This window comes from Sus scrofa, chromosome 8, assembly GCF_054392235.1.
Source record: "Sus scrofa isolate SSC_HxYL_T2T_F1_AM1 chromosome 8, Sscrofa_HxYL_maternal_Yorkshire_Landrace_v2.0, whole genome shotgun sequence".
NCBI lineage: Eukaryota > Metazoa > Chordata > Mammalia > Artiodactyla > Suidae > Sus > Sus scrofa.
The window spans coordinates 76720854-76746881 of NC_139390.1; the positions used below are offsets into that span (position 1 = coordinate 76720854).

Consider the following 26028-nt stretch of genomic DNA (forward strand, 5'->3'; position numbering starts at 1 on the left):
TGCAATAAGACCCTGGAAAAAGTCTACCAGTGAAGCCCTTGCATCAGAACTACATTTTCAGCTATTGATGACTCATTAGGTAAGGTGGGTCCTTTAGGAAAGAAATGAAAGCATGTCTCTGGCATCTTTGACTGGCCAAGGGGTTCATTCATTTCTTTCATTTCCCATTTTGTCTCCTTCCTGTGTCTGCCCTTCAGTTCCTGAGAACACATTCTCAGGTCATCAATATTCATGAGTGCTTCATTAGTTAGCATTTTGGAGCGTGATGGAGATGGAAGCAAAGGTAATTTCAGTCATGCTTCAGCGAGTTCATTTACAAAAAAGGAATTTTAACTGCTTGTTTTTTTTTTTTGTCTTTTCCCAAGTTATTTTTTGTATAATTATGTTTTAGAAATGTTTGCGGTAGATGAAATTAAAACATAGTTCATCTTTTTAGTGCTTCTTGGCACAAAACAAATCTGACCCTTTAATTTTGAAGTGTCCCATTAAGGTGACGTCAAGATTTCCCTTCATTATATGTAACTGAAAAAAAAAGTCTTAAGGAAATAACAGGGCAAGCGTGAGCAATTTAAGCTTTTGATGTCAAACATAAGGACAGTTCTTCTCCACGGAAGACCGGGAGTAAACTGTCTAACTTCCCTGCCTTGCAAACTGTAACACATTCTGTGGTGTGATGTAAATATTGATATCCTGCAACCCACATTCATGGGAAGGGTTACCAGAATCTCTCTATTGCAAAATACCACTCTTTCTGACTTACATCATGACTCCATGACATCAGGATACTAGCATCTGCCAAGATGAACTGGAAGTGTTGAAATTTGTCAGAGTCTGGTACTGCTAATCAGGGTGAGTTCACATTTCTGTCCAAACTTTTGGCACAGGTCTATTCAGTAACACATTCAGAAGCATATTTTCCCAATTCAGCTCCAAATGTCTCTTAAATATTCAATGAATGCGAAGCTTGGGGTACAGGAGCCTAAGCTGTGAATTTCCTAAGAATTCAAAGGGTAGAGTTCTTGAGAATACCCTCATGAATAAAGATGTCTCATCATTACATTTCACTTCTCCACCAAAACTAAACATGATGGATGTTAGAGATTGGGAAGACACCCACAGCTTCCAGAGAAGCATCTCATAAAGATGAGGACTGTGATTATATGGTAACAAGAAGAATTAAGTTGTTTAACCAGGTCTTATCTCTATACTTCATGGCCTTTCTTTGTAATTTTTACGTCTCAGATAATATTGGAGCACAAGTCACTTAGATTGAAATTCTGTTAAGACCATAGTCAAGCAATATCAAACTAGCCATGCTTTTGATCTTTTTTTTTTTTTTTTTTTTTTTTTGTCTTTTTGTCTTTTCCAGGTCCGCACTCGTGGCATATGAAGGTTCCCAGGCTAGGGGTCCAATTGGAGCTGTAGCTGCCTACCTATGCCACAGCCACAGCAACGCCAGATCCGAGCCGTGTCTTCAACCTACACCACAGCTCACAGCAACACCAGATCCTTAACCCCACCCTGAGTGAGGCCAGGGATCGAACCTGCAACCTCATGATTCCTAGTCAGATTCGTTAACCACTGAGCCACGATGGGAACTCCTGATCTTCAAGAGTGTCTTAATTAGGCTTTGCATCTTTGGGGAAAAAAAAATGGTAAGTCTAGATATTTACAACCACATAGAAATGTTGATTAACATTAAGTTCCTTCAACAATCAAGTTGAAGTAACAGTGTAATATAGCAACGATTTATGAGCACTTAAAATGTTTGAAAAGCATTATTAGCATTATTTACATTAATCCACAGCTGTATGTAATCGAGGCTTAGAGAAGGCAATTCAATTTTTTAAGGTTACTAGGCTTTAAGTGGCAGAGCCTAGACCTGAATCAAGTAGATCCAATGTCAAAGTCCCTCATCTAAACCCTATGTGATAGTGCTTTCCAACATTTTATGAAAAATATCAGAGTTGAGGGGTTGGTTTCTTGATGAGTTTGAGATATACCCAAGAGACTTTAATACAAATGAAAAAAAAGTTCTTTTCTTTAAATTATATAATAACCTCTATCATGGATTAACCACAAAAATTCCCTACTGTCATCTGCATACCATCCTTAGGGTGGGGCCAGAACAAGAACAAGCATCAAGTGCCTGCTGACAATTGAATGTAGAGTCTAGGGAGAGACTTGAGTCTATAAATGAACCCTGGTTTATCCTCAGGACTTAGGGAATGAGTTGGTCACTTGGGAATACCCGGTCCCAGTTTGTGGACAAGGGTCCTCTGGCACTAATGTTATTGTAACTGGGACACTCTTAGTTCAGTTTGGCAGTGAGATGAGGAGTGAGTGGGTCTCATATTTATAGACAAAATTCATCAACCTCCTTCCCCCCACATCACTCTCAATCCTATCATAGTCCCATATACACCTTGGGGAACAATAGTCAATGGTGATGGTCCAGCTTGGGGCAAAAATTGGATTGGCCACTTAAAGGACCTATGACCTAATCTGGCTGTGTGATTATCTAACTTTGCTGGGGCCCTTTGGGTGTGCTATCCTTGTCTGTTAAGTGGAGAAATTCTATGCTAGAGATGACCTCCACATTCCCTTCATGGTTGAAGTTGTATTTGAAAATGTGTAGCCTATAAGGCAGGTCCAGGCCACAGGCATATTTCCCGTGGCTTTCCTGGTGTTTGCTTTAAATCAATCCTCCACTTAGAAATCAAGACGTTTTACAATGAAAAATAGGAGATGCAGGATATATAATAGGAGACAGGGGAGATCTCCTAGAAAAATAGAAGATGATGGAGCTCTGACCCTATTTCTTACATAGCTTTGGATAGAAGGAGTGTGCCCTTGATACCCAGCCTGCTTCTGTCATTATCTACCAGTTCAGATTTCCTGTGGGTCTTAAAGTCTGCTCCTATGGTTCTTTGGATTAATTTTAAGATCCTGCCTCATCTAAATTCCTCTGAGTCTAGTCATCAGGGTACCTGTAGAGGGCCTTGTTGTACTGCAAACCACATGAGCCATAAAGGAATCTCAGACGGACAGGTTATCCAGGAACGTGCTCTTCAGGAGAACCCACAACTCACCAGGAAGCGGGCAGGGCAGCATCTGATGACTCAGACATTCTGCCCTGCCCACACCTTCAGCCACTTCTGCTACATCCTTGCTGGATTTGTTTTCCCAGTGTTCAGCATGGCTTATGTTAACTCTCCATTGTCCACCATGTGTCGCAGACTGTGAAGCCCTCCACAGGGAGGCGCTGGTGATCTCTCTTTCTCATCTACCTTCCCAGGGCTTCCAACTCAGATATCAGCCACAGCCAACAGCTGCCCTCTGCTCTCTGAACAGACCTCACAATTCCTATCTCTGTGTTAGGGTCTCTGCTATTCCCTTCATGAGTATTGCCCTCCTCCATCTGTCTGCCAAGATCCTATGAAATTTTTTTTAAAATCTTGTCTTCTTGAAAAATTATGTTATTTACAAATATCATCTTTGATATTATCCCCTTTGAAGTCGCTGGTTATTTATTTATTTTTTTTAACCCCTCAAATAGTGCTTACATTCTGCCTTGTATTATAATGTTTTGTGCTCTTGGCTAAGTTCCAGTGGTGGTGATACTACTACTACTATTAGACTTCGTTCATTAAGTACATGCCATAGGCTGGGCACAGTGCTAAGTACTTTATATACAGTATCTCTTTCAGTCCTCAAAAACATCCTGGAAGAAGGTTTTATTTGGAACTGTGGTGAATAGTAGTTAAGAAGACAAGTCTTTGGAGTTGGAAAGTCTGAGGTTTAAATCCCAGCTCCACTCCCCTACTAGCTGTGCTACCTTGACCAAGTTTCTTAACTTTTCTAAACTTGAGTTTTGTCATCTGTAGAAAGTAATTCTCTGCTTAAGTTGTTTTGAAGGTAATAGTAAGTGTTCAGTGAATATCACCTACTTTATTATGATTTCCTCCATTTTTTTCAGATCAGGAAACTGAAATTTCAAAAGTTTAAGTAACTTGTTCAGTGATATGCAGCTAGTAACCGGAAGAACCTGGATTTGACTATGAAGCTGCCCATTTCCAAGGCCTTCTTCACTCAGAACAGTACTTTGACCATTGATGTTGCTTGGCTAAATTTGTCTGAAGCAGGAAGGCTGGGTTTTGAGTCCCAACAGTTTATTAACTCTGTGGTGGAAAATAAATTATTTAACCTCTCTAAAACTCAGTTCCCTCCATTATAAAATGGGGACAATAATTACACCTAGCCCATATAGTCATTTTAGGATTAAATTAAATTAGATATCTAATGTATGTAAAATATTTAGAACACTGTACATGTTCAACAAATTTTACTTATAAAATTTATTATAAAAATAATTTACAATAAAGCATTAAATATTGGAAACTTTCACTGAGGTTCTTATTGGTACTCAACACAGTGTTTTGTTTTGTTTTATAATATGACATATGCCTTCCTTAAAAAACTATCACACTGAAAAATTGAGCAATAAAAACCACAGGTCTTCTGGGAAAACTAAGGCTAGGGGAATAATACTTAAAAATTGTGTCAGGAGTTCCCGTCGTGGCGCAGCGGTTAACGAATCCGACTAGGAACCATGAGGTTGCGGGTTCGGTCCCTGCCCTTGCTCAGTGGGTTAACGATCCGGCGTTGCCGTGAGCTGTGGTGTAGGTTGCAGACGCGGCTCGGATCCTGTGTTGCTGTGGCTCTGGCGTAGGCCGGTGGCTACAGCTCCGATTCAACCCCTAGCCTGGGAACCTCCATATGCCGCGGGAGCGGCCCAAGAAATAGCAACAACAACAACAACAAAGACAAAAAAATAAATAAATAAATAAATAAATAAATAAATAAAAATTGTGTCAGTGACACATTAAAAAAAGAAACACTAAAAAAATAATAATCAAACCACAAGGGAAGAGACAAAAAGAAAAAGAAAGGGACAGATTGAAAACTACAAAACAAGGAGTTCCCATTGTGGCTCAGCAGTAACGAAACTGACTAGTATTCATGAGGATGAAGGTGCAATCTCTGGCCTTGCTCAGTGGATTAAGAATCCAGTGTTGCCATGAGCTGTGGCTTAGGCCACAATTGCTGCTCCAACTCGACCCCTAACCTGGGAACTTCCATATGTTACACATGCAGCCCTAAAAAGCAAAACAAAACAAAAAAACACAAAACAAAAAACTACAAAATAGTCAGAAAACAATGAACAAAATGGCAATAAGAACACATCCATTAATAATCACTCTAAATGTTTGTACTAAATTCTGCAATCAAAGAACTTAGAGTAGCTGAATTAAAAATAGATATATATATATAATGTATGTGTAAGTGTGTGTGTGTGTATATATATATATGTGTATATATATATATATATAACTGCCTACAAGAGACCCACTTCAGATCTAAAAACACATAGAAACTGAAAGTTAAGGGAAAGAAAAAGATATTCCATGCAAATGAAAACAAAAAGAAAGTAACAATACTTACATACAACAGAAAAAAGTTTTTAAAAAAGGCTGCCAAGAAGGACAAAGAAGGGCAATACATAATCATAAAGGAGGTCAATCCAAGAAGATATAACATTTGTAAATAATTACATATCCAATATAGTAGCACCTGAAGTTATTAACAGAAATAAAGGGAAAATTGACAATAATAGAATACGGGGGTTTTTAACAGCCCACTTACATTAATAGGATAGATCAATTAGAACAACAACAAAAAATCTGAGGAAACTTTGGCCTTAAATAACACATTATTCTAGATGGGCTTAATAGATATACATAGAACCCTGCATCCCCAAACTTCAGAATACACATTATTTTCAGGTGCACATGGAATATTATTCTCCAGGATAGACCACATGATAGGCCACAAAACAATTCTCAGTAAATTTAAGATGATTAATATGGTATCAAGCTTCTTTTTCAACCAAAACAGTATGAAATGAGAAACCAATTACAGTTAAAAAAAACTAGAAAAAACACAAACACATGGATATTAAACCACATGATATTAAATAACTAATAGGTCAACAATGAAACCAAATAAGAAATTTAAATAAATATACCTTAAGACAAATGAAAATGGGAGCACAACTTGCCTAGACATATAGGATGCATCAAAAGCAGTTATAAGTGCTAATATAGCAATACAGGTTTACTCAAAAAACTAGAAAAATCTCAGATAAGTAGTTTAATTTTACACCTAAAGGAAATAAAAACATAAAAATAAGCAAAGCCCATGTTAGCATAGGGAATAGAATAATAAAGATCAAAGTGAAAACACATAAAATGGAGACTAACAAACAAACAAACAGAAAAGATCAAAGAAATTAAGAGCTTTAAAAAAAAGATCAAGAAAATTGATAAATCTTTAGCCAGACTCTAATATAAAAGGAGAGGGCCTAAAGGAAATCAGAAATGAAAAAAGCTACAACCAACACTACAGAAAAATAATATCACAAAAGATTACTATGACAATTATACACCCAAGAAACTGAACAGGCTAGAAGAAACTAATAAATTTCTAGAAACATACAATCTTCTAAGAGTAAATCATGAAGAAATAGAAAATTTGAATAGACCAATTACTAGTAATCAAAAACCTCCCAACGAACAAAAGTGCAGGAACAGACAGATTCATAGGAAAAGTCTACCAAACATTTAAAGAAGAGTTAATATCGGTCTTCCTAAAACTATTCCAAAAAATTATAGCATTATAGCAGAAAGAGTGCCTTCAGACTCATTCTATGAGGCCAGCATTACTCTGATACGAAAATCAAAGACACTACCAAAAAAAAAAAAAAAAAAAAGGAATTACAGGCCAATATCCCTGATGAACATAAATGCAAGAACTCTTAACAAAATATCAGCAAACCAAATTCAAAAATATATAAAAAGTATCATATACCATGATCAATTAGGATTTATTCCAGGAATTCAAGGATAATTCAATATCTGCATATCAATTATTGTGAAACACCACATTAACAAAACAAAGATAAAATCATATGATCAGGACCATAGGTGCATAAAAAAGATCTGATGAGTCAACATGTAGAAGTGATAAAAATTCTCAACAAAATGGGTATAGAGGAAACATGCCTAAACATAATAAAGACTACATAAAACAAGCCCATGATAACATGATACTCAATGGTGAAAACCTGAAAGCTTTTCCTCTGAGATCAGGAACAATACAAGCATGGCTACTCTCACCACTTTTATTCACATGCTATTGGAAGTCCTAACCACAGCAATCACACAAGAAAAAGAAATAAAGAAATCTGAAATGAAATGTAAAAAATAAAACTCACTCTTTTCAAATGGTATGATACTATACATAGAAAATCCTAAAAAGTCTACCAAAAAAATCATCAGAACTAATAAATGAATTCATTAAAGTTGCAGGATACAAAATTAATATGAAGAAATCTATTTCATTTCTATACACTAATAATAAACTATCAGAAAGAGAAATTAAGAAAACAATCTCATTTATAATTGCATCAAAAAGAACAAAATACCTGGGAAGAAATTTAACCAAAGAAGTAAAAGACATGTACTCTGAAAACTATGATACAATAGTGAAAAAAAAATGAATAGGATACAAATAAATAAAAAGACCTTGTGCTCATTGATTAGAAGAGTTATTGTTAAAATGTCCATACTACCCAAAGCAATTTATAGATTCAATGCAATCCCTACTAAAATAACCATGACATTTTTCACAGAACTAGAACAAATCATCCTAAAATTTGTGCGGAATGGCAAAAGACCCCATATAGCCAAAGCATGCCTAAGAAAGAATAACAAGACTGAAAGTATCATATTCCCTGGTTTCAAATTATACCACAGAGCCAATAGTAGTCAAAACAGTACAGTACTGGCACAAATACAGACACACAGATCAATGGAACAGAATAGAGAGGCCAGAAATAAACCCACACTTACATCAATTAATCTATGACAAAAGAGGAAAGAATATACTATGGGGAAATGACAGTCTCTTCAATAAATGGTATCGGGAACACTAGACAGTTACCTGCAAAAGAAGAAAACTACGTCATTTTCTTGCACCATAAATAAAAATAAAGAAAAAATAGATTAAATGCTTACATATATGACCTAAAACCATAACACTCCTAGAATAATGCATAGGAAGCATGCTCTCTTTCTCTCTCTCTCTCTCTCTTTTTTTTTTTTTTTTTTTTCATTCAGCATATGGAAGTTTACAGGCTAGGGGTCAAATTGGAGCTGCAGCTGCCAGCCTACACCACAGCCACAGCAACTCAGGTTCCAAGCCACATCTGTGACCTACACCACAGCTCATGGCAACACCAGATCCCCAACCCATTTAGCAAGGCCAGGGATTGAGCCTGCATCCTAATAGATACTAGTCAGATGCATTTCCACTGAGCCACAATGGGAACTCCAGAAGCATGCTCTTGACATCAAGCCTTCTGCACATGGAAGGAAACCACCCACAAAATGAAAAGGTAATCTACTGAATGAGAGAAAATATTTGCAAATGATATGTTTGATAATAAGTTGATATTCAAAATATATAAAGAACTCATAAAACTCAATAGCAAAAAAAAAAAAAGATTATAAATGGGCATAAGACCTAAATAGGCATTTTTTCCATAGAAGACACTCAGAGGGACAACAGGCACATGAAAAGATGCTCAACATCATTAATTCTCAGGGAAAAGCAAATAAAAACCACAATGAGGTATCACCTCATACCTGCCAGAATGCCTATTATCAAAAAGACAAGGAATAACAGGTGCTGGTGAGGATGTGCAGAACTGTTAGTGGAACATAAACTGGTACAGCCACTATGGAAAACAGTATAGATGTTCCTCAAAAATTTTTAAATAGAATTATTACATAATCTAACAATTTTACTTCTGAATATTTCTCTCTAGAGAAAATGAAAACACTACTTGGAAATCATATATGAATTCTGATGTTCACTGTAGTATTATTTACAATAGCCAAGACACAGAAGCAACCTAACTGACCATGGATAGATGATTGGATAAAGAAGATATGGTATACACACGCATGCTTACAGACACACAATGGAATACTACTCAGACATAAAAAGGATGAAATTTTGCCATTTGTGACAACATGGATGGACCTAGAGGGTATTAATACTAAGTGAAATAAGTCAGAGAAAGCCAAATACCATATGATTTTACTTAAATGTGGGATGTAAAAAAAAAAGAACACAAATCAATAAACATAACAAAACAGAAACAGACTCGTAGATACAGAGAATAAGTAACACATGAATGGTTACCCGAGGGGAGAGGATGGGGAAGCAGGTGTGTTGTGGAAAGGGGACGAAGAGGTACAAACCTCCCAATTACAAAATCAATAGGTCATGGGGATATAATGTGCAGCATAGGAAATATAGTCAATAATATTGTAATTACTTTGTATGGTGACAGGGGATAACTAGACTTATCATAGTGATCATTTTATAAAGCAAAAAAATATCCAATCAGTGTATTGTACACCTGAAGCCAATATAATAAGTAAACTATATTTCAATAAAAAGAGAAACAATAAAAACAGTAGAACAGTCTTACACATTTTAAACACTTAAAAATACATAAACAAGAGTTCCCATTGTGGCTCAGTGGGTTAGGACCCAACCATGAGGTCTCCCCACGAAGATGCAGGTTCCATCCCTGGCCTTGCGCACTGGGCTAAGTATCTGGTGTTGCCTCAATCTGCAGTGTAGGTCGCAGAGGTGCTTGGATCCAACGCTGCTGTGGCTGTGGTGTAGGCCAGCAGCTGTAGCTCTGATTTGACCCCTAGCCTGGGATCTTCCATATGCCACAGATGCAGCACTAAAAAGAAAAAAAAATATCCCCACAATACATAAATAGTTCAGTTACGTAGGGTGCTCAAAAAACACCTGAAGTTTGCTTGTATCACAAAGAAGTAACAGAGGAAGGATTACAGAAATTGGATAGAAAGTTGTCACAGCAGATGTGGATAAATGGAGCTTCTAACACCAACCTTAACCAAGGTGGCTGGCAAACATTTGCGACATTTGTGCCTTTGGTATAGCTCAGCTCATCTCAAGAGCTTTATACATTTTTCATCTAGTGATTGTCTCAGATGAAATTATGTGTGAGCAAACACAAAATTCCTATGATGTTTAAACTCTTCCTTTATGTTGGAATAAATTCACATTTTTAAAACAAGCATTCAAATAAAACTACATTCATCTTGAAATGACCATAACACTTGCATCTTAACCTAAACCTTAACTGTCATTATTAAGTACCTGACATACTCTGATTATATTAGGCACCGGAGATCCTGAGGTCTGAGGGTTATAACAACCCTCATTTCTCTATCTACATTTTAATAGGAGTGTCAAGGTCATAATTCAAGGTCCTATGGTATGGTGTTTTCGAGTTCTCCCAGACAGACTTATCATTGACTTTGTTCTTTTCTTTATCAAACCATAAATGGATGGAAAACCTCGTGACTATATTTTCCTTCCTAAATTCGTAATCACTATAAGATGGCTTTTTCCAAATATTACCGACGTACAGTACTAATGTTTAGAATCCTGATTCTTCTTCTATCATAATGACTGGTTCCCTTTTTTTTTTTTTTTTTTGACCCCTTTAGGGTCAAAAGTATTTAAATGGTGCTGCAGGAAAAAAAAAAAAAAAAAGTTTGGCTTCCTTCAGCAGTATAGGGTGGGCAAAAATCATGCCAAACTACAGACCTTCTAGCAGCAACAACTTGCTTAAGAATTAACAAAACACTTAATAGGAGTTCTCATCATGGCTCAGAGGAAAGGAACCCAACTAGAATCCATGAGGATGCAGGTTTGATCCCTGGCCTTGCTCAATGGGTTAAGGATCCAGTGTTGCTGCAAGTTGTGGTGTAGTAGGTCATGGATGTGGCTCAAATCCTGAGTTGCTATGGCTGTGGTATAGGCTGGCAGCTACAGCCCCAAGCCTGGGAACTTCCATATGTTAAAGGTGTGGGCCTGAAAAGAAAAAAAAAAATTTTAATGGAAGGAAGAGGGGAATTCCTGTTGTGGTGCAGTGGAAACAAATCTGACTAGTATCCATGAGGATGTGGGTTCGATCCCTGGCCTTGTTCAGAAGGTTAAGGATCTAGTGTTGGCGTGAGCTGTGGTGTAGTTTGCAGACATAGCTTGGATCCTGAGTCGCTGTGGCTCTGGCATAGGCCAGAGGCTGTAGTTCCAGTTTGATCCCTACCCTGGGAATCTCCATATGCTGCAGGTGCAACCCTAAAAAACAGAAAAAAAAAAAAAAGAAGTGGCCAATAGGAAGTCAATAAGAAAGAAGAGTCAGACTTAGTATATACTAGATGGTCCTCAGCTTGAGCCTAACACATATTACCATCAGAGTTCAGACCTGTCTACGTGGGCTGGGCAAAAATATGTGTCTATAAACTGGTGCCTTGGGAAGACTGAAATCCATTCACTTGAGGGACTAAGGAGCCTTCTCTGAGTGAGCACACCTCTGGATGCTCCCCACACCTGATCAAAACTGATTTATCCTCCAGTGGTTTCCATGTGCATGGCTAGGGAAATATACAGCAGGGAGTAAAATGCAGTAACAATTCATTTGTTTGCCTTGCTATCATCCATCCCCTTCTGAAGATAGCATCCTGATTTTGCTTTGGAATACCATCCTCCTCCGTCTTCATTGCACCTGGTTTAGGTGTACTCACCTCATCTCTAACCCCAGGGGCAATCAGAGAAGCCATCACCCCAGGAGTACTGTTAACTGAGAGGCCAGCATGCTGTCTAATCCAGACCAATAAAAATCAGCCCTGGGACTTTTACAGGAATTATCTGGAAGGAAAAGTTCTCTCTCACGCTCTCTCTCTTTTTTTTTTTTTTTTTTTTTTTTTTGGTCTTTTCAGGGCTGTACCTTCAGCATTTGAAAGTTCCCTGGCTAGGGGTTTAACTGGAGCTGCAGGTGCCAGCCTACACCACAGCCACAGCAACATGGGATCCATGTTGCATCTTCAACTTACATTGCAGCTCACAGCAACACCAGATCCTTAACCCACTGAGTGAGGCCAGGGATCAAATCCATATCCCCATGGATACCAGTCAAGTTCATTACCCCTGAGTCACAACGGGAACTCCAGAAAAGTTCTCTTCTTCAGATTGCATTGCTAAACAGAATGAAATCTTAGATTTTTCTAGAGGCTATCTGCACCACCACAGGACAAGAGCCTACGTGAGAATGAAACTACACCAGAGAGAAGAGACACATGGAAGAGATTCCAATCTCTGATGACAGTTTGTGATGCCCTGATCCAAGCCATGTTTGCAGTTTTTTATAGACAATTTTTTTTTCTTTTTAGATATATACTCTCGGCATATAGAGGTTCCCAGGCTAGGGGTCATTGAATTGGAGCTGCAGCTGCTGACCTACACCATAGCCACATAAATGCCAGATCCGAGCCGAGTCTGTGATCTACACCACAGCTCATGGCAGCTCCAGATCCTTAACCCACTGAGAGAGGCTAGGGATTGAACATGTGTCCTTATGGATACTAGTCATAATCATTAACCACTAAGCCATGAAAGGAACTCGAGTTTTTTTATAGACTTTTGAAAACAAAACTAGCCAATGCATTTCATTGCTAGCTTAAACACTGCCCATCTTCCTAAACTATGAAGTTTACTCCAAGATTAAAGTAGAAAGTTCTGAGTTTTTTGCTCCTTATGTTTGTTAAAGCATAGTTGACCCAACCTATTATTTTTTAAATGACAGAAGTATTCCATTAAAAAAAAAAAAGCTTTGGAGGATCTGGATATTAACACTGCAGCCAGTAACCTACATGGCTGCACTGGAAAGGGTGTTTTCTAGATGTATTCAGCAATCTTAGATAGATTTTCTGAAAAATTAGTTTATAACTTCATAAATTTGTGGCAATTTAAAACTTGTGATTCCATAAACCACTGGCTCCCATAAATCAGTTTCGCTGTCTGCCAGAATTGAGCTTTGCCAAATGTTCTTTTTTCCCCATTTCATGTACAGAGCTCCATTGTTCTGCCACAAGTTGCCAGATAACAAAAATCACTGAAAAAAAATTTTTTTAAGCACTATTCCTGGAGTTTCCGTCTTGGTACAGTAAAAAAGAATGCGACTAGGAACCATGAGGTTGCGGGTTCAATCCCTGGCCTCGCTCAGTGGGTTAAGGATCCAGCATTGCCATGAACTGTGGTGTAGGTCGCAGATGTGTCTCCGATCTGTCGTTGCTGTGGCTGCGGTGTAGGCTGGCAGCGACAGCTCTGATTAAACCCCTAGCCTGGGAACCTCCATATGCTGTGGGTGTAGCCCTAAAAAGCAAAAAAAGACAAAACAAAACAAAATAAAAAACCACTGTTCCTCATTTACTTAAGAAATTTGACTCACATGCTTATATAGAAAAACTTCATGATGAAAAAAAAAATCAGAACAACCTAAAATCATGAAGCATGCTGAAATAAAGTAATTGTCTATTAGGTCCCACGAACTAAACTTGACAATAGAGCAGTTGAGAGCAGGCTCTCAACAACACATAGAGAACCAGGAGTGGCAAGTAGCGGCCACAAATCCTCAAATGTTAATAGATACTTAGGTGCTTAATTAAAGATCAGCTTTATCATAGTAAAGCTGCAAGTGATCCAAAATAGTGGTGTTTCTTTGGTGAGAAACCCCCCAGATATAAAAGCAGGAAATCATCAATGTTAATATAAAGACCATCATACACATTTGAAAGAAAATCATCAGTCTATTTTGCAGTTTCAAAAAGAAATGTCTTAACTACTTAGAATGGAGAACTCAATCACAGGGTCAAATTAAAATTACTCAAAAGCTTCCTTCAAAGTCAATTTCAGGATCTTCTCGGATGGTAAACTGGATATGACTGGAGGATATTTTTAAAGCCCTGAATTGCGCATGAAACCACAAACTGAAGCCAAGCTGAAGTAAGTGCCTTTATAAAACAAGTCACAATTTTTTTTTTTTTTTGGCTTTTTGCCATTTCTAGGGCTCCTCCCACGGCATATGGAGGTTCCCAGGCTAGGGGTGGAATCAGAGCTGTAGCCGCCAGCCTATGCCACAGCCACAGCAACGCAGCATCCGAGCCGCATCTGCAACCTACACCACAGCTCACGGCAACGCCAGATCCTTAACCCACTGAGCAAGGCCAGGAATTGAACCCGCAACCTCATGGTTCCTAGTCGGATTCGTTAACCACTGAGCCATGACGGGAACTCCAAGTCACACTTTAATATTAACCAAAAGATTGAAAGATTGAGCTCAATCCACTTTTTTTTTTTTTTTTTTTTTTGGTCTTTTTAGAGCTGTACCCATGGCATATGGAAGTTCCCAGCCTAGGGGTCAATCACAGCTGCAGCTGCTGGCCTACATCACAGCCCCAGCAAATGCCAGATCAGAGCAGCGACTGTGACCTATACCACAGCTCATGACAATGCCAGACCCTTAACCCACTGAGCAAGAATGAGGCCAGGGATTGAACCTGAGTCCTCATGGATACTAGCCGAGTTTGTTTCCACTGAGCCATGACGGGAACTCTCTCAATCCAATTTTGTTTAACCTTAAAATTCTATGGGAGCAGAGGATCTAATTGTTGCATGTTATGTTACTGAATTTATGGATGATGTTTGTGATGACATATATTTGTGAACTGCTTTATGGTAAAACAACTAAAGACATTTTAAAAGAGTTTGTTGGTATCCTTGGTATTGGTGTTAAGCACAATGATTACATATATGTGTGAAATTTATGACACCAAATTTCTAATGGGCATAGCCCACATCAGAGCCAGCATGCACTGTAGCTCAAAGTTTGCTTCACGATTTTCTCAGAGTGTCATATGGGTTGGTATAAATGTTAACATTTATGAAAACAAAATAAACATTACAGTTGAAATTTTTTAGACAAATGTGTAATAAAACAAGAAGTAATAAAACTCTAAAAATTTTTTTATTCATATGCCAGAATAGAGAATCACAAATGCATATCAATCTTTAAACTGAGAAATGAATAACTTTTCTATATGAAAAATAGTTATTAAAAAATAACTGCAACATAGAATTTTTTAAAAATAAAAAGCAAAAATGAGTCCATGGATTATCTTAATAATACGAAGCTTAAAAGTTGGCTTAGTTACTTAATATTTTTAAAACTGTTCAACTAATATAAATGCTTTCATGAATAATAAATTTGATTTTGTGTAATTCTAGCCATTCATTTTAGGTTTATTTCTACCAATGATAGCCTAATGATCAGATTACTTGAACTACAGATTTTAGTAATTTGTGTATTTCTTATCTAATCCATCAGAAACGTGTAAATTATTCTCATCAGATCCATTAGAGTTGCTCCACTATCGAAATCCCTATGAGACAAAAAAAATCTTGCTTATATTTATTCACATAATTTTAATCACCTTTCTGATGCCATTTCTCCCAGAAAAATGTTTGTGGTCTTTTCTTAATTTATCCAGCAGATCTAGCATATGAATTTCAAACCTCAGGATGATATATTTTGAATCCCACTTGCCTTGGTTTACAGCTTGGATGAAACTGTTTTATGAATTGTGAATATCAGTAGTTTTTCCATAATCAAACAGGGCCTGGCAGTAATCAAAGAAAATTACCAACTTCCAAGGAAATCTGGGTACTCTGAATATCTGTCTTAGTGTATTGACTATCATATTCTTTAATGTAGCCTCTGTATCAATGGCTCTCAAATTTTGTGTGCATAGGAGTCGTGTGGAGGGGGTGTTTATAAAAATGCAGATTACTAGAACAGATCCAACACAGATCAGAATTCCAGGAGTCAGTGCCCAGGAACTGATATTTTAAACAGTAATATACACCTTCCACAGCCCCAAGTAGTCATAGAAACACACCACTGGAGATTTTTGTTGGCAGAGATGAAAAATAAACAATTCCGTCATGGCTCAGGGGAAACAAATCTGACTAGCTTCCATGAGGATGCAGGTTTGATCCCTGGCCTTGCTTAAAGATCTGGTGTTGCCCTGAGCTGTAGCGTAGGTCACAGATGTGGCTCAGATCCTGTGTTGCTGTGGCTGTGGTGTAGGCTGGTGGCTACAGCTCCAATTAGACCCTTAGCCAGGGGACCACTATATGCCGCAGGTGCAACCCTAAAAAGACAAAAAAAAAAAGAAAAGAAAAAAGAAAGAAAGAAAGAAAGAAAAATAAACAATACAATAATATACTTTGCAAGAAGAATATTGCTCCTACCTCTGTTATTTTTTCTTTATGTTTTTGAAAGATGGGGGGAAAACCTGAAATAGTCAACACCAGAGATAGTCAAACAGATTGCCTTTAAAACCTCTTGTTGAAACTACATGGATAGAGATGGTGATATAGCATTTAGCCACAAGAATTTTTATTTTTATTTTTTGGCTTCAAAATTACATAAGTACATTTGTTCCAGCTTATTAAGCAGCAGCATGAGTAAAACAGGAAACACAAATCTAACTGCTGTTAAAATCATGTGCCATGGCTAGTCTTATGTATCATCCCTGTAAAATTTTTCATATGCTAATTCTTACTAACATGAGACTATCAGACAAAAATAAAAAGGTGATTGGAGTCCCTGTCGCCAGAATAAATGAGAGGAAAAAAGTCCCTTTTAGTACAAGTCTGAAATGTTTTGACAAGTCAACTGATGCCAAATCCTGTTGTGCTGGCGCTAGGAATGTTCTACCATTTCTTTCATGTTGAATCAGTACTTTTTCAGCATATTCATTTCTGTAATTTGCCTTTCATTGCCAATCATGTTATCCAAGGAGTATCTTCAAAAGTTCAGATGGCTATTTAACTATCAGTTCTATTTTGAAGTTCTTTGAAAAGTTTGAAGTTCAAAGTAAGACAGGTCATAGTTCAATAACACCACTTCGGTGACAGTGTTCATTTACCACTAACACAGCTCGGAAAAGATCAGGCATTTTCAGGGTGGTATGGCCATAGACTACCACTAACACAACTCTGTCACAGAAAACCTATGTAGTATGAATTTGCTGTGTTTCCCACTTAGCACAGCAGCAGAATCTGATGCCATCCCTGGAGTTCAAAATATAGCTTCATTAGGTTCTTTTCTTATGGTTTCTTTTGTTTGTTTTTGTCTTTTTAGGGCTGCATCCGCGGCATATGGAAGTTCCCAGGCTAGGGGTGGAATGGGAACAGTAGCTGCTGGCCTACGCCACAGCCACAGCAATGCCAAACAGCACGATCCGAGCCGCAGCACTGATACAAGCAGCCTCTGAGACCTACACCACAGCTCACGGCAATGCCGGATCCTTAACCCACTGAGCCCGAGGCCAGGGATCGAAACTGCATCTTCATGGATGCAAGTCAGATTCATTTCCACTGAGCCACAATGGGAACTCCTCCTATGGTTTCTGATATCACCATAATTGTATCAGTTTTATGTGAACATTTTAACTTGGAAAAGAATTTTTCTGTCAGAAATTCCTCCCGCATAACTGAACTCAGAAGAAATGGATCTTACCAGATATCCAAAAGAGTGATCCTGGAGTCACAGAGTAGAAGGTAAAGCTGCTTTCTACAATGGGAAGAAAAGGAGAGCTGGTTGGGATGTGTAACGGTATACACACACACACACACGTGTGTGTGTGTGTGTGTGTGCGTGCATGCCCCCGCATGTGTATGCGTCTCAGGCATATATGTATGTCTCAGGGCTTAGGATGTTATGATCTCATGGGCACATATTCAGAGCCCTGAGCTAGGAAAGCTCTTCTCTATTTGCGAACAACAACTAGAAAATTTCTCTCAGACAGTCAAGATCTGAGCAGATGGAAAAATACCCATCCCAGACTGTAATCAACTTCAAGAATCAACTTTCCAGAATCAACTTCAAGAAAAAAGAACTTGAAGATACACCAAGCAAGGACATAGGGGTCTGCAATCACATTACTCATTGCATAAGAATCTCAAGCTGAGAAACTGAGTGTGAGACAAGAAAAGAATCAGACCCCAGGGCCCTCATTGCACATAAGCAGAGTTCCTCATAATGCCTTACAGAGAAGTCTCGACTCCAATGACATGTGCTAGCTTTCCAGAGAACATATTTCTCACTGAAGATGGCCTCAGAAATCAAAATTATAGCACACTTAAAGAATTTCAGACAGGAGAGTGTCCGCAGACCCAGGAAATGTGAAATTGACACCTAAGTAATTAGAGCACGTGTGATCTAAAACACTTTTTTTAAAAGATGTAGTTTAGGAGTTCCCGTCGTGGTGCAGCAGAAATGAATCCAACTAGGAACCATTAGGTTGCGGGTTCGATCCCTGGCCTTGCTCAGTGGGTTAAGGATCCGGCGATGCTGTGGCTGTGGTGTAGGTCGGTGGCTACAGCTCCGATTAGACCCCTAGCCTGGGAAGCTCCATGTGCCGAGGGTGCGGCCCTAAAAGGACAAAAGACAAAAAAAAGATGTAGCTTAAAATGTTCAAATCGATAATAGAAGGAATCATAAAATAAGAGCAGGGAATTGGAAAATAGACAAGTGAACATCTTAAATGCCATCTGTAGGATAAAATAAATTCTGTAGGTAGATTAAACAGTAGCTTAGGCACAACAAAGCCAGAATTAGAGAAATGAAAGGAAGATCTGAAGACATCATCTAGAATATAGCTCAAAGAAGTAAAGAGATGGAAAAAAAAAATGTCCAAAATTAGTCTAAAACAAGTTCCAGAAGGAAAGGAGAGGTTAGAGAAAACATTCAAGAAATAGTGGCCAAGAACTTTCAGGACTGGAGCAGCACTGGAATCTTCAAATTGAAGATGTATATCTAGACTTGAGAAAGATGAATAAAAACAAATCTACCCTTTGACAAATCACAGTGACACTAAAAAAAAAAAAAAAAGAAGAGTTAAAAGCTCTTAAAATTTGCCAACAAAAAAAGGCATGTTGCCTAAAATTGTCAGTTAAAATGGTAGCGCATTTCCCCTCGACAAAAACAGATTATATAAGGAAACAATTTTCAAAATATTTAGGTAAAATCAATGTTACTATAGAATTCTACACTATTTAATAGTAAGAACAAAATAAAGATATTTAGCCAAAAAGGATATTGAAGTTTTTCAAGAAATGTACTGAAACTGCTTGAATATAATTTAGATTACAAAAATTCAGTGAAATCCTGCATAATTTTTCTTTTCACATCATATAATTGTAAAAATTAAGAATGTGTATAAAAGAATATGGTTAACTATTAATAATATTAAACATTTATGCCTTAAAGATGAATTCTTTTCTGTAACAAACATAGTTTACAATGTTAAGAGAACAGTTTGATGAAGCAAATATTTAACAAACATTTTGAGTCTCTAGGTAACAAGTCAAACAAACTTGCAAATGTGTTTGCCTTTAGAAGACTTAAAGAGAAACTCACCTTTATGATTCTAAGCTAAAAAAACCGAAAAATTAATGTCATTTATAGTAACACACCAGTTAATATTTGCTAATCTGTCATCGCTATGATTTATGATTTAATCAGAGCTCTACCTTTCCAAGGACCATGGTGTCTTCTCATTCTTAAGATTTCTTATTAAACTCAATAAAGATTATTACTTATGACTAATTAAGAAAATTTGGCTTAAAATTCTCTATTTCTGCAAAAACTAAGAGGTTTATTATCTCTAAGTCATCAATGAAAGAATTTCTAATGAAAATAATTCAACAAAATGAAAGAAGGTCTCAGTAGGAAAAAATGTCATGCAAAAAACAATGATGAATAGAGAATCAGAGATTTATTTTGGTAAACAGAGATAAATTTTGAGTACAGGTTAAAATTAATCTGGGCCGACACTTAAAAACTGATGCAGGACTTCCCATCGTGGCTCAGCAGTTAGCAAATCCAACTACCATCCATGAGGACACGGGTTCGGTCCCTGGCCTCGCTCAGTGGGTTAAGAATCTGGTGTCGCTGTGAGCTGTGGTGTAGATCACAGACGTGGCTTGGATCCATGTTGCTGTGGCATAGGCCGGTGGCTACAGCTCCCATTGGACGTAGCCTGGGAACTTCCATATGCCATGATGCAGCCCTAAAAAGACAAAAAGACCGAAAAAAAAAAAGACGTAAAACTTCAACACTACATGGATATTGGAGGAAGAATTTAGAAAAGAAGTTAAATTGAATTAAGGTCCTCATCTGTTCAAATAAAGGGTAGAAATATTGACTAAAAGAGATTATGTTCTAAAATTGTAAAAATTAAGAATGTGTATAAAAGAATATGGTTAACTATTAATGATATTAAATATTTACTCCTTAAGGATGAATACTATCTATGACTTTTAAAATAAGAGAATAAATAAAAATATATCACAGAACATTCTTTTAATCAATCAAAGACAGAAAGGGAAAAGTAAAAGATGAGAAAAAAATCATATTAAACAGAAAACAAAAATGAGATATTAGTAATAAGCTAAAGTATATTTAATGATTATAATAATTGTAAAGAGTTTGAGATTTCTGAACCGGGATAAAAAAATGAAATGGAAGCATTCAGTTCTTTACAAAAAGATAAGCACAAAACCAAATGACAGATGCATGCATAGATATCAAATTATCATGAAAAGAGAGCTGATGTTAAATCCTTAAACTCTATTCCAATTAATATTTATTAATTGGAATAGAGTTTAAGGCCAAAAGCTTGAATTGAGATATACATACTATTTTCTCCCATTCGCTGTTGTCTTTTTTTTTTTTTTTTTTTATGGTTTCCCTTGCTGCACAAAAGCTTATCCATTTGAATAGGCCCCGTTGGTTTATTTTCATTTTTATTTCTGTTGTCTTGGGAGACTCACCTGCGAAAACATTTGTAAGGTAGATGTCAGCGAACTTTTTGCGTACGTTCTCTTCCAGGAGCTTTATGGTGTCTTGTTTTACATTTAAGTCTTTAAGACATTTTGAGTTTATTTTTGTGCATGGTGTGAGGACGTGTTCCAGTTTCATTGATTTTACATGCAGCTGTCCAGTGTTCCCAGCACCACTTGCTGAAAAAACTGGTTTTTTTCCATTTTATATTCTTGCCTCCTTTGTTGATTAATTGACTGTAGGTATCTGGGTTTATTTCTGTGTTCTCTACTTTGTTCCATTGGTCTGTATGTCTATTTTGGTACCAGTACCGCACTGTCTTGATGACTGTGGCTTTGTAATATTGCCTGAGGTCTGGGACAGTTATGCCTCCTGCTTGGTTTTTGTTCCTCAGGATTGCTTTGGCAATTCTGGGTCTTTTATGATTCCATATAAATTTTGGGGTCGTTTGTTCTTGTTCTGTGAAAAATGTCATGGGTAATCTGATAGGGATTGCATTGTGTAGTATGGCCATTTTTACGAAATTAATTTTTCCAACCCAGTAACATGGAATATCCTTCCATTTCTTTGAATCCTCTATAATTTCCTTGATTAAGGTTTTCTAGTTCTCAGCACGTACGTCTTTCACCTCCTTAGTTAGGTTTATTCCTAGGTATTTAATTTTTTTTTTGGTGTGATTTTAAAAGGTATTGTATTTTTGTATTCATTTTTTAATATTTCGTTGTTAGTAAATAATGATGCACCTAAAACTATAATAGTTCTGAACAGCTACCTAATAACCTGAAATTCACAAAACAAAAGTTGACAAAATTACCGGGAGAAATTGACAAATATACGATCACAGGTGGAGATTTCAGAATATCTCTCAAGAATTGATTGTATAAGCAAGCACATACTATGAATAAGATTTGCATAGTATAATTAATAAATTCAATGTAAAAGATACACACATTATCCTGTAAAGAACGTCCACACTCCTTTCAAGCACATGAGGAACGTTTATAAGAGTCCATTACAACAAGAACCCTCAGTGAGAATCTTAAAAATGGAAAACACAGTGTGTTCTAATGAAAAAAGCAATGAGTGAGAAATTCACAACAAAAGATATTGAAAAAGCTGAGAATGAAACAAGGCATATGGCCTTGTAGGTAAGAGCACAGACCCCATGGGGTTAACAAATGAGTTCATTTATTAGTTAACATGGTGAATTCTGAATTAATATATGGAAAGCACCCTGAACAGAATCTAGCACAAATGAATTACTGAACGAGGTTAACTATTTTTATCTATAATATCTTATTTCTTTTATTAAGAAGAGTTTGGTAGCAAATATTAAAAATGTCCAATTCCAAATGGTGGGTATAGACAAGTTTAGTCCATACATTTTCGGTTATTCTGAATTTTTAAGATTTATTTTTTAAAATGGTAGGAAGAAAGGAGGGAAGGGAGAGAGGAAGAAAGGAAGAAATAAAGCAAAGAAAGGGAGAAAGAAAGAGAGGATAGAAGGAGAAAAAAGGGGGAAGGAAAACTTTAGGTGGCCAGGAAGAAGGAGCAAAAGATAGGAGATTATCTTGTTCCTGTGACCCAGAAGCTCTTGAGGCCTAGTAAAATGCAGATGACCCTTGAATAAAATAGTAACATATTAACATTATTAAGTAATAGTTGTAAGGTGAATATTGCAAAATAGAGAACAATCACCTCGGAATGTCCAATTATAGTTACCGGTCTATTAAAACTTTTGCTCTTAAACTGCATGAAAGTATGAAATTTAGTCTAGAGGAAGGTATGCAGCAATGCACTTCAAATTCGTAACATTCAACCCCTGTCTTCACTCCCCATCACCCTTACCCTTATCATAGTTTTTCTTTCTCCATAGAGTTTATCACACTCAAACACACTATATAATTTAATTGTTTATGATGTCTCTTATTTATCTTTCCCTCTGCTGGATTGCAAATACAGAGAGTGTGGTTGTGTGTTTTTTTCACTGATGCATTGCAACACCTAGAACAGTGCCTGGTACAAATAGTGGGACCTCGATAAATACTTGGTGAATGAATGAATGAATGAATGAACAAGGGCTTCAAAGCGAGGGTATCATGTTTGTTTCCCTTCTATAAGTATAGCATAATTAATTAGTTCTAATGGAGACAATTTTCAAACTTTTATCAAATCATCAAGGGCTACTTTTTAATATCAGAAAGTATCATAGGTTATTATTTATTGAAAAATTCTAGAGTTTGTTGTTAATAATATATTTACACTATACCTGTTTCAGAAAGCAATTCAGGCAGTTGCTTGTCAGAGTCATATATGAAGCTATAGTGTTAATATGAATGCGGATACAATTCATAGGTAATCAATATTCTTACTGTTAACTTATCAATAATTTTGAAAAATAGAAAAACATATCCAAAGTTAGGCTTTGTGGTATATTATTTGAGTCTTTAATACTTGCAGACAGACAGACATGTTTTGAGCTTATAGCTATGAAAAACATTTGTAGAGTACAAACAATTGTAGGAGAAAAGACAAAGTGGTACAGAACACGCTTCCTAAAATGTATACTGCAAGAAATTACAACATATAATATCTACTGAGCATTCACTCTGTGCGAGGCTCTGTTCTAAATGATTTACATTTATTATAATCATTTAATTCATACAAAAATCCCATGAGGTATTGTCCTATGTTACAAGCTCTCCGATGAGCAGAGAAGTGATTTGTCTGCAGTAGGCAATTAGTAAGTACTGTAGCCAAGTTCAAGAAGACTTCTGGGCTCTGTGTCTTTTCAGATACACTCAGACTCAAAGTATTGTAGTCCCTCTAACAGGAGAACTTTATTGTAAAAGAAAAGAATTTATTAAAATCACCAACCAACTTCCCTGACCAAGAGGGAAAGAATACAAGTAATAAAACATACAGGAAGAACAGAATCCCACAAAAATTGGTGGGGTGGTTTTGCAACTAAGAAGCTTATTAACTCTACTCAAGCAGTAAAGAGTTGTGAAAGACATTACAGGCAGAGGTTGTGTAAAAGGTTAAATCTGAGCTTCACCAGGCTATATGTGTGATGTGCTGGCTTACCAGCACGAAGATCTAAGAAGAGATAAACAGTCCCAAACCAGGAATTTGACGAAGGCAGGCAAACCTTGACCCATCTGAGTAACTTCCTTCTCACACTAGGAGACCATGAATGTGCCCAAGTTCCTTTGCTCTGCCCACCCTAAATTGCTGATATATGACATAAACTCGAGTTGCTGGAGATTGACCCTGAGCCCATATCATCAACAGCAAAAGGGGCTGGCTTCCATGGGAGAGGTTCATATCAAGGCATGCACCAGGCACATCACAACTACAGCTAATTTGCTGTGAAAAATATTGGTCACAACGTCGAAACATTTTTGAGAATTGTTTCTTCATATCTATGTTGCAAGATAACAGACTGGAAAAAAAGAAGTGAAATCGTCATCTCAGGCTGGAGCAAAATTAGCTTTTTTCATTGCAAGTGAGATCGAGTATTTTTACAAGTTGATTGATCATCTGTAATTCCCATTCATCTTCTTAACCCACTTGTTTTATTAGGCTGTTTCAGTTTCTAATTGACACACAGAAAACATGAAATATTTCAAATTCTAACCCTGGTAAATGTTTATTCCAAATTGTTTTCCATTTTTGTTTCGTCCACACTTCTCTGTGAAACACAGAACTCGAAAAGTGATATTTTTGTATTTAAATATCTTTTCTACGCTACAGTTGTTTTTGCTAGAGAAAGTTTCTCATTCACACAAAAAGGTAACTTCATTTTTAGAGATTCTTTGTACACGGCGCTGAAAATCTTAGTTGCTCTTTTCTAATTTGTGATGAGTCTTGTCATTTATCGATTTCTTGTATATAATACAAAAGTTAGGGAGTTCCTGTCGTGGCTCAGTGGTTAATGAATCTGACTAGGAACCATAAGGTTGTGGGTTCGATCCCTGGCCTTGCTCAGTGGGTTAAGGATCTGGCATTGCCGTGAGCTGTGGTGTAGGTTGTAGATGCAGCTCGGATCTGGTGTTGCTATGGTTCTGATGTAGGCCAGCAGCTACAGCTCTGATTAGACCCCTAGCCTGGGAAGCTCCATATACCATGGGTGCAGCCCCAGAAAAAAGACAAAAAAAATTATATACACACTTTATATTTCATTAATATTTATTTATATTTCCAAGCTGAAATTCTATTTCACTGCTCTCTTTTCCTCCTTTGTCCCAGTACAACACACATATCTAATAATTGCAGCTATTAGATATGTTTACAGATGACATAAAGTTAGAACCTCATTACTAAGCTGATTTTTCAAAACTCTGTCTCTTCTCGCTCGTTTCTCCATATTAAGCTTTTGAAAAAACAACTTTTAATAACTTTCATATACACATGATATAGGGAAAAATAATATTCAGAGACTAATAATTCTTTTTTCCATTATTGTTTCTTAACCACCACTTGCATTTTTCAGAGGTAACAATTATTTTGTAGCACTTAAGAGATATTCTAGACATAAACTATTATAGTCATTTATAAGCTTGTTCGCCCCCAAACTTGACCATACTATATACACTAGTTTTGTTTTGTTTTGTTTTTTCCTAATGTTATAGCTTTGTAGGTTTTTTTTTTTTTTTCATGAGAGTACATCTAAGCTGCATCATTTATTTAAGAGTTGCATAGTTTTGCCTTGTTCCTACTGTGTTAATTGAACTGGTCCTTGTTTGGTAAGACATTTACATTGTTTCCAGGCTCTTAATACAACTAATAGGGCTGCCGGAAATATCCTTTTGCATGTACATCAGGTTGCAGATATAAAAACATGTCTATAAACTTAAGTTCTTAGAAATGAAACTGCTGGTTCCTAAAAGTGGGGTTGCTGGTTCAAAGACCCATATCTTTTCTACATTTAACTTTTTTTTTTTTAGGACTGCATCCAAAGCATATGCAGGTTCACAGGCTAGGGGTCCAATCAAAGTTGCATTAGTTTTCCTAGGGCTACCATACAGATTGTGTGGTTTAAACAACATAGTTTTTCTTTAAAGCCTCCATCTCCTAACATGATCAACTTCTGAGGAACT

At 36.9% G+C, this 26028-nt stretch overlaps 1 long non-coding RNA gene across 1 annotated transcript in view; it reads right to left on the reverse strand.

Moving 5' to 3' along the window:
* Positions 1–4334: 4334 nt before the first annotated feature.
* The window catches only part of LOC106504692 (uncharacterized), a 45111-nt gene continuing 23417 nt past the window's right edge, over positions 4335–26028 (reverse strand). Inside the window, exons 2-4 of the long non-coding RNA XR_002346708.2 lie at positions 17600–17653; positions 16327–16370; positions 4335–8064 (exon numbers count right to left, since the gene is read on the reverse strand). This is a non-coding gene — a long non-coding RNA (uncharacterized LOC106504692). The remainder of the gene's footprint in view (positions 8065–16326; positions 16371–17599; positions 17654–26028) is intronic.